The following is a 6796-nucleotide window of genomic DNA, read 5'->3' on the forward strand; positions in this document are numbered from 1 at the left end:
CCAGCTAGAAGTTAGGGTTCTCAGGACCCCCTTCTGAGGTGCATAACTCGGTAGAATGGCTCACAGAACTCAGGGAAACATTTTACTTTCTATTACTGGTTTTTTATAAAGGATACAACTGAGGAAGAACCAAGTGGAAGAGATGCATAAGGCGAGATAAGGGGGGAGGGGTGCATGTGTGCCCTCTCTGGGTGTGCCACCCTCCCAGTGAAACTGTTACCAGAGGGGGACCCCTTCCAGGGCCCAAGAGTGGGCTCTTGTCTAACACTAGGAAATGAATTGTCCGAGGAGACACACATACTGACAAAGCAAAAGACTTTACTGGGAAGGGGAGCCTGGGCAGAGAGCAGCAGGGTAAGGGAACCCAGGAGAACTGCTCTGCCACATGGCTCGCAGCCTCAGGTTTCATGGTAATGGGGTTGGCTTTCTGGGTCATCTCTGGCCAGTCATCTTGCTTGTTGCCCTTATGTGGTCTGACTTGGGTCCTTCCTGGTGGTGCGTGCATCTCTCAGCCAAGATGAAGTCCTCTGTGTGGGTTTCTGGGAGGTTAGCAGGACATATTATGGGCTGGTGTCTCCTCCCTCCTTTTGGCCCCTCCCGAATTCTCCTTCCTGTTGTGAGACAACTCATGCAAGCCGTTATAGCGTGCCTGGCCGAGGCAGGCGGGTTTTCTGGGGGGGTTTTTTTGAATATTTGAATTTTATTTTTATTATTTTTAAAAAATTTTATTTATTTATTTATTTATTTATTTTTGGCTGTGTTGGGTCTTCGTTTCTGTGCGAGGGCTTTCTCTAGTTGCGGCAAGCGGGGGCCACTCTTCATCGCGGTGCGCAGGCCTCTCACTATCGCGGCCTCTCTCGTTGCGGAGCACAAGCTCCAGACGCGCAGGCTCAGTAGTTGTGGCTCACGGGCCCAGTTGCTCCGCGGCATGTAGGATCTTCCCAGACCAGGGCTCAAACCCGTGTCCCCTGCATTGGCAGGCAGATTCTCAACCACTACGCCACCAGGGAAGCCCTGAATTTTATTTTATTTATTTTTTTATACAGCAGGCTCTTATTAGTTATCTACTTTATACACATCAGTGTATACATGTCAATCCCAATCTCCCAATTCATCCCACCACCACCAACTCTGCCACTTTCCCCTGTAGGTGTCCATACGTTTGTTCTCTACATCTGTGTCTCTGTTTCAAGGCAGGTGGTTTCTGTCAACGGTTCCTTAATAGAACCACACCTCAGATGGGACCCGAACCCAGTCGCACCTCAGATGGGATGCAAACCCACAATCTTCCAGCTGAAACCGCACAACTCCTCTCAGGACTTAATGAAGCTCAGGTTCTTTATATCTCAGTGCAGAAAGAATTCAATGAGAGACAAAGCGATAGGTAAGAAGTGGATTTATTTAGAGAGATACACATCCTATAAGCAGAAGGTGGTCCATATCAGAAAGTGAGAGCAGCCCTGGGAGATAGATTCACACTCCACAGACAGAGTGTGGGCCATTTCCGAAGGCAAAAGAGGCCCCGGAGTGCGTGGGTGGTTAGTTTTTACAGACTGGGTAATTTCACAGGCTAAGGAGTGGGAGGGTTATTCTACTAAAATATTTTGGGGGAGGGGCGGGGCTATCCCAGAATTGGGCCGTCGCCCACTTTTTGGCCTTTTACGGTTGGCCTGGGAACTGTCATGGCACCTGTGAGTGTGTTATTCAGCAGATGCTAATGTGTTATAATGAGCGTATCATGAAGCTCAAGGTCTACTGGAAGTCCAGTCTTCCTCCATCTTGGGCCTAGTTGGTTCTAACCAGTTTATGTTGTATCCTCAATAGCTCTGTCATTCTTTTAATGGTTGTGCCCTGCCCCCTTCCCTCCTGTCTCACCAGCACCTCCTTGTATTCACCAACTCAGAAGCTCTCTAAACCCTGTTGTTTAGGGGTTTTATTAAGGCTTCATTACATAGGCATGATTGATTAATTAATTGGCCATTGGTGATTAAGTCAATCTCCAGCCCCACACCCCTCCCCAGAGGCAGGGTGGGGAGCTGAAAGTTCCTACACCCTGGTCACAAGGTTAGTTCTTCTGACAACCACTCCCATCCTCCAAGAGTCACTGCATTAGCATAAACGCAGGTGTGGTGGAAGGACTTATTGTGAATAACAAGGAAGTTACAAGGGTTTTAGAAGTTCTGTGCCAGGAGCCAGGAGCTAAGACCAAGTGTATGTTTCTTATTATGTCACAGCATCTCAAGATAATCATGTCCAAACCTGAAACCTTGATCTTTTTCCGCAAATTAATATTGTTGATATCCCCCATGTGCCGTTTCCAGATTCTGGAAGGCATTTACACACACCATCTTCCCTTCCTGCCCAGAATGCTTCTCCCCACTCCATACCTGATTGGCTTCTACCCATCTTTCAGACTTCAGCTTAAACATCACTTTGTCAAAAAAGATCTTCCCTGACGCTCTCTCAGTCTAAATGCTATTCTCTCAAGTTTCCTTCACTTCTTCATCGCACTTATTGCAGTTTTAAATAATGTGTTTGATGATTATTTGGTAGCGTCTGGCTCCCCTGCTGGTGTGTTAAGTGTGAAGAAACAGGAGACCCGACTCTTCCTGTGAGCCCCCAGCAGAGTGCCTGCTGCCCAGTGCTCAGTGTTTTGGGATGAATGAGTGAATTGTCTACATCTGCAAGCTCCACAGAAATTGCTGTCATGGATGATGATATATTTTTCCCGACTGAAGGGTTCTGCAGTCCAGTAAGTCTGATGAATAACGGAGTTAGACAAAGTTAAACAGGTTTCTGTACTGCAGGATTTCTCAGAGCCTATAATTTGTCCAGGAGCGCTGTGAAGACAGTACAGGAGAGGGGAAATGAACTGTAGAACCCTTATATCACAGAGTGCCTTTCGAGACAAACATTCTATAGCTCTTAGGGAAAATTCTAGCAAACAGTAATTATTTAGCATTTAACTTAATAAATACTCCTTTTAGAAATATATCTGTATATAAAATATCTCCATTCTGTGGTCACTAAGTCTTCTGTAGGCATTATTTCATTTACTTTTTTTTCTTTTTTGAGACTTTATTGTTTTGGAACAGTTTTAGGTTTACAACAAAATTGAGAGGAAGATACAGAGATTTCCCATATACCCTGCACATGCATACCCTCCCCATTATCAACATCACTCACCAGAATAGTGTATTTTTTAACCAAAGATGAACCTACATTGACACATCATGATCACCCAAAGTCCTTAGCTAACCTTATTGTTCACTCTTGGCGTTGTACATTTTATGGGCTTGGATAAATGTATAATGACATGTATGCATTTAAGGTTCCTCCATTTCTTTGCATGACTTGTTAGCTCATTTCTTTTTAGTGCTAAATAATATTCCATTGTCTGGAAGTACTATAGTTTATTTACCCATTTACCTATTAAAGGACATGTTGATTGTTTCCAAGTTTTGGCAATTATGAATAAAGCTTCTATAAATATCCATGTGCAGGTTTTTGTCTGGACATAAGTTTTCAACTCCTTTGGGTAGATACCAAGGAATGCAATTGCCAGATCATATGGTAAAAGTATGTTTAGTTTTGTAAGAAACCGTCAAGCTACTCCCAAAGTGGCTGTACCATTTTACATTCCCTCCAGCAATGAATGAGAGTTCCTGTTGCTCCACCTCCTCACCAGCATTTGGTGTTGTCACTCTTCCAGACTTTGGCCATTCAAGTAGGTGTTTAGATTTCATTTACTTTTCAGAACATTCCTTGATAGTATGTAATTTATGGAACATCAAACAGCTTATAAGAGATGGAGTCAGGACTTAAATCTGATCACGTAGACTGCAAAGCCTAAGCTCTTAACTATGCAACAACACAGACTCTCAAAATATCCTCCAGAATCTTCCACGTTATCTGCACACATAGTCTCCTGACATGGAGACAGTTACAGCTTCACATGTAATACAGCAGCATGTCTTGCACAAAAGCTTTCTTGTATTATTATTATCCTCTTTTTTGTGCATGTAGTAGTTTTCTATTTCTGTATAACAAATCGCCACACATTTAGCAGCTTAAAACAACCCTCATTTATGAGCTCACCGTTCTACAGATAAAAACTCTGGACAGGCTTGATTGGAGTCTCTGCTCAGGGTCTTATATGATGTATATCAAGGTGCTGGCCCACCTGTGTTCCTTTCTAGAGGCAAAAAAAAATTCACTTCCAACCTCATTCAGGTTCTTGGCCAAATTTAGTTATTTGTGGTTGTAGGACTGAGGTCCCTCTTTCCTCTCTGGCTGTCAGCCAGGGGTTGCTCCCATCTCCTAGAGGCCGCCCACATTCCTTGCTACATGGTCCCTTCCATCTTCAATGAAGAACCTTCTTCACGCTGAATTCCTCTCACACCTTAAGTCTCTGACTTCCCTGTCTCTGACCTCTAGACACTGACTTGAAGCGATCATGTAATGAGGTCAGGCCCATCTGGATAAAATCTCCCTATTTTAAAGTCAACTGATTTGGGATGTTAATTACATCACCAAAATCTCTTCACAGCAGTACCTAGATTATTGTTCAATTTACTAGACAGGAGAAGGTGTTTGCACACCAGGGACTGGTATCTTGGAGACTGTCTTAGATTTATGCCTACCACAATGCTTGCATGCTTTCTTCACTGGATTGTAAGCCATCCAAAAGCAGGGACCATATTTTATTCTCATTGTGTCTTTAATGTCAGTACTTAGCATAGAGAAGGTGCTCACTTGACACTTCTTAATGCTTAGTTATGACCCTCCTGTCACCATCATGCACAGGATCCTCCTTGTAAATTTTTTGTCCTTAAGTTTTCATTATTTTGCTATAAGTGATGCTTTTCAAAATGACTAGAAAAGTTAAGTTATAAGATCCAAATTCAACTCTTTTCAGTAATTACTCAGAACTTTGATGTCAATACTATAGAAAATGGGGAGGAGAGTTTCAAAACTCAATGACTCTTTCAGAGCAGAGCTGTGGACCAAGGTCTAGAAAATTCAGTAATTTCTTCCCTTGGATATTTTAGAGTAAAAATGTCAGAGAAGGGGTGTGCTAGTAACCTTGCATGCTTACATTACAAATTTCTTAAATCCGTGAATATGTGCAAATTAGAAAGAAGAGTGCATTATGTAGTTCCATAATAACTTTCTGTCCACAAAACCTGGTGTCTACAACTGAATGCTATGACATGCAAATTGATAGATGCTGCTCTTAGGACTCTGTGGCTACAAATAACAAGAACCAGTTCAAGCTGACCTAAGCAAAAAATGGAACTTCAGAAGATGGCAAACTCGCAAAGGCTGCTAGCTCCCTCTCCCAGTCCAGCCCTGCCCTGATAAACTGGATTACAATAATGATGGAACAATTCTGTAAATTTATTAAAATTTAAAAAGCTTGGGGACTTCCCTGGTGGCTCAGTGGTTAAGATCCTCCTGCCAGCACAGGGGACATGGGTTCGATCCCCAGTCCGGGAAGATCCCACATGCTGTGGAGCAACTAAGCCCGTGCGCCACAGCTACTGAAGCCCGCACACCTAGAGCCTGTGCTCTGCAACAAGAGAAGCCACCACAATCTCGCTGCAACTAGAGAAAGCCCGCACACAACAACGAAGACCCAACGCGGCCAATAAATAAGTAAATTTTAAAATAAATAAATAAATAAATAAAATTTTTTAAAAAGAGCTTAACATTGTAGTAGGAGGAGACAGATAATAAATAAGTAAAATATATAGAATTTTGATGCTAATAAATGCTATAGAGAAAAAGTGTATGGACCTAGAGGCCTACAAAGACAGTTGAAAGCTCTTCTCATCTCCCTCTTCAGGAGAGAGAAAAAGTGCTTGTGATCTGGTGCTGGAGGACACTCAGAAAGAAGGAGGGATCTTCTCTTTCTTCTGATGATTGCAATCTAGAACTAAAGCCAGGTGATCCCCAGCGTGTTGGAGAAGGAAGCAGGGTTGGCTGGAGACCAACCAGAGGAAAGCGAGAATGTGGTATCATACATGTCTTATGTGGGGGAAAGACAGATTTTTTTGTGTGCAAGAAAGTGCTAGGGAAAAGTAAATACAATTAAAGGTCTCAATTCAATTTACCCAGTAGAAGTCTGGAAAGGAGAGATGAATCCAGAAAATTAAAGTGTAGAAAATATAAGATAAAATGTCAAAAAAAAAAAAAGCCAGAAATAAATGAAAACGTTGAACTCACCATTTAGAAGGTAGAGTCTTTTTTTTTTTTTTTTTTTTTTTTTCTCCAGACCTGAGAGGGGTTGTGCCCTGGGGTCTGCAGCCCAGTGTTCTATTTTTTTTTTTTTTTTTTTTTTTTTTTAATGAGGATCTTGAATCAGATGCGTATGTTTGATTGATTGATTGATTGATTGATTTTGGCTGTGTTGGGTCTTCGTTTCTGTGCGAGGGCTTTCTCCATTTGTGGCAAGCGGGGGCCACTCTTCATCGCGATGCGCGGGCCTCTCTCGTTGCGGAGCACAGGCTCCAGACGCGCAGGCTCAGCAGTTGTGGCTCACGGGCCCAGCCGCTCTGCGGCATGTGGGATCTTCCCAGGCCAGGGCTCGAACCCGTGTCCCCTGCATTAGCAGGCAGATTCTCAACCACTGCGCCACCAGGGAAGCCCTAGAAGGTAGAGTCTTAAAAAAATTAATAAGATCTAGTAACATTTTACCCACACGAAGAGACACACTTAAAAAGGATCTAGACAGGTAAAACATAAAGAGATGGGAAAAGATTAAGGTATGGGAACTAAAAGATAACCAAGATAC

Source organism: Balaenoptera acutorostrata, chromosome 18, assembly GCF_949987535.1.
Source record: "Balaenoptera acutorostrata chromosome 18, mBalAcu1.1, whole genome shotgun sequence".
In the NCBI taxonomy this organism is placed as follows: domain Eukaryota; kingdom Metazoa; phylum Chordata; class Mammalia; order Artiodactyla; family Balaenopteridae; genus Balaenoptera; species Balaenoptera acutorostrata.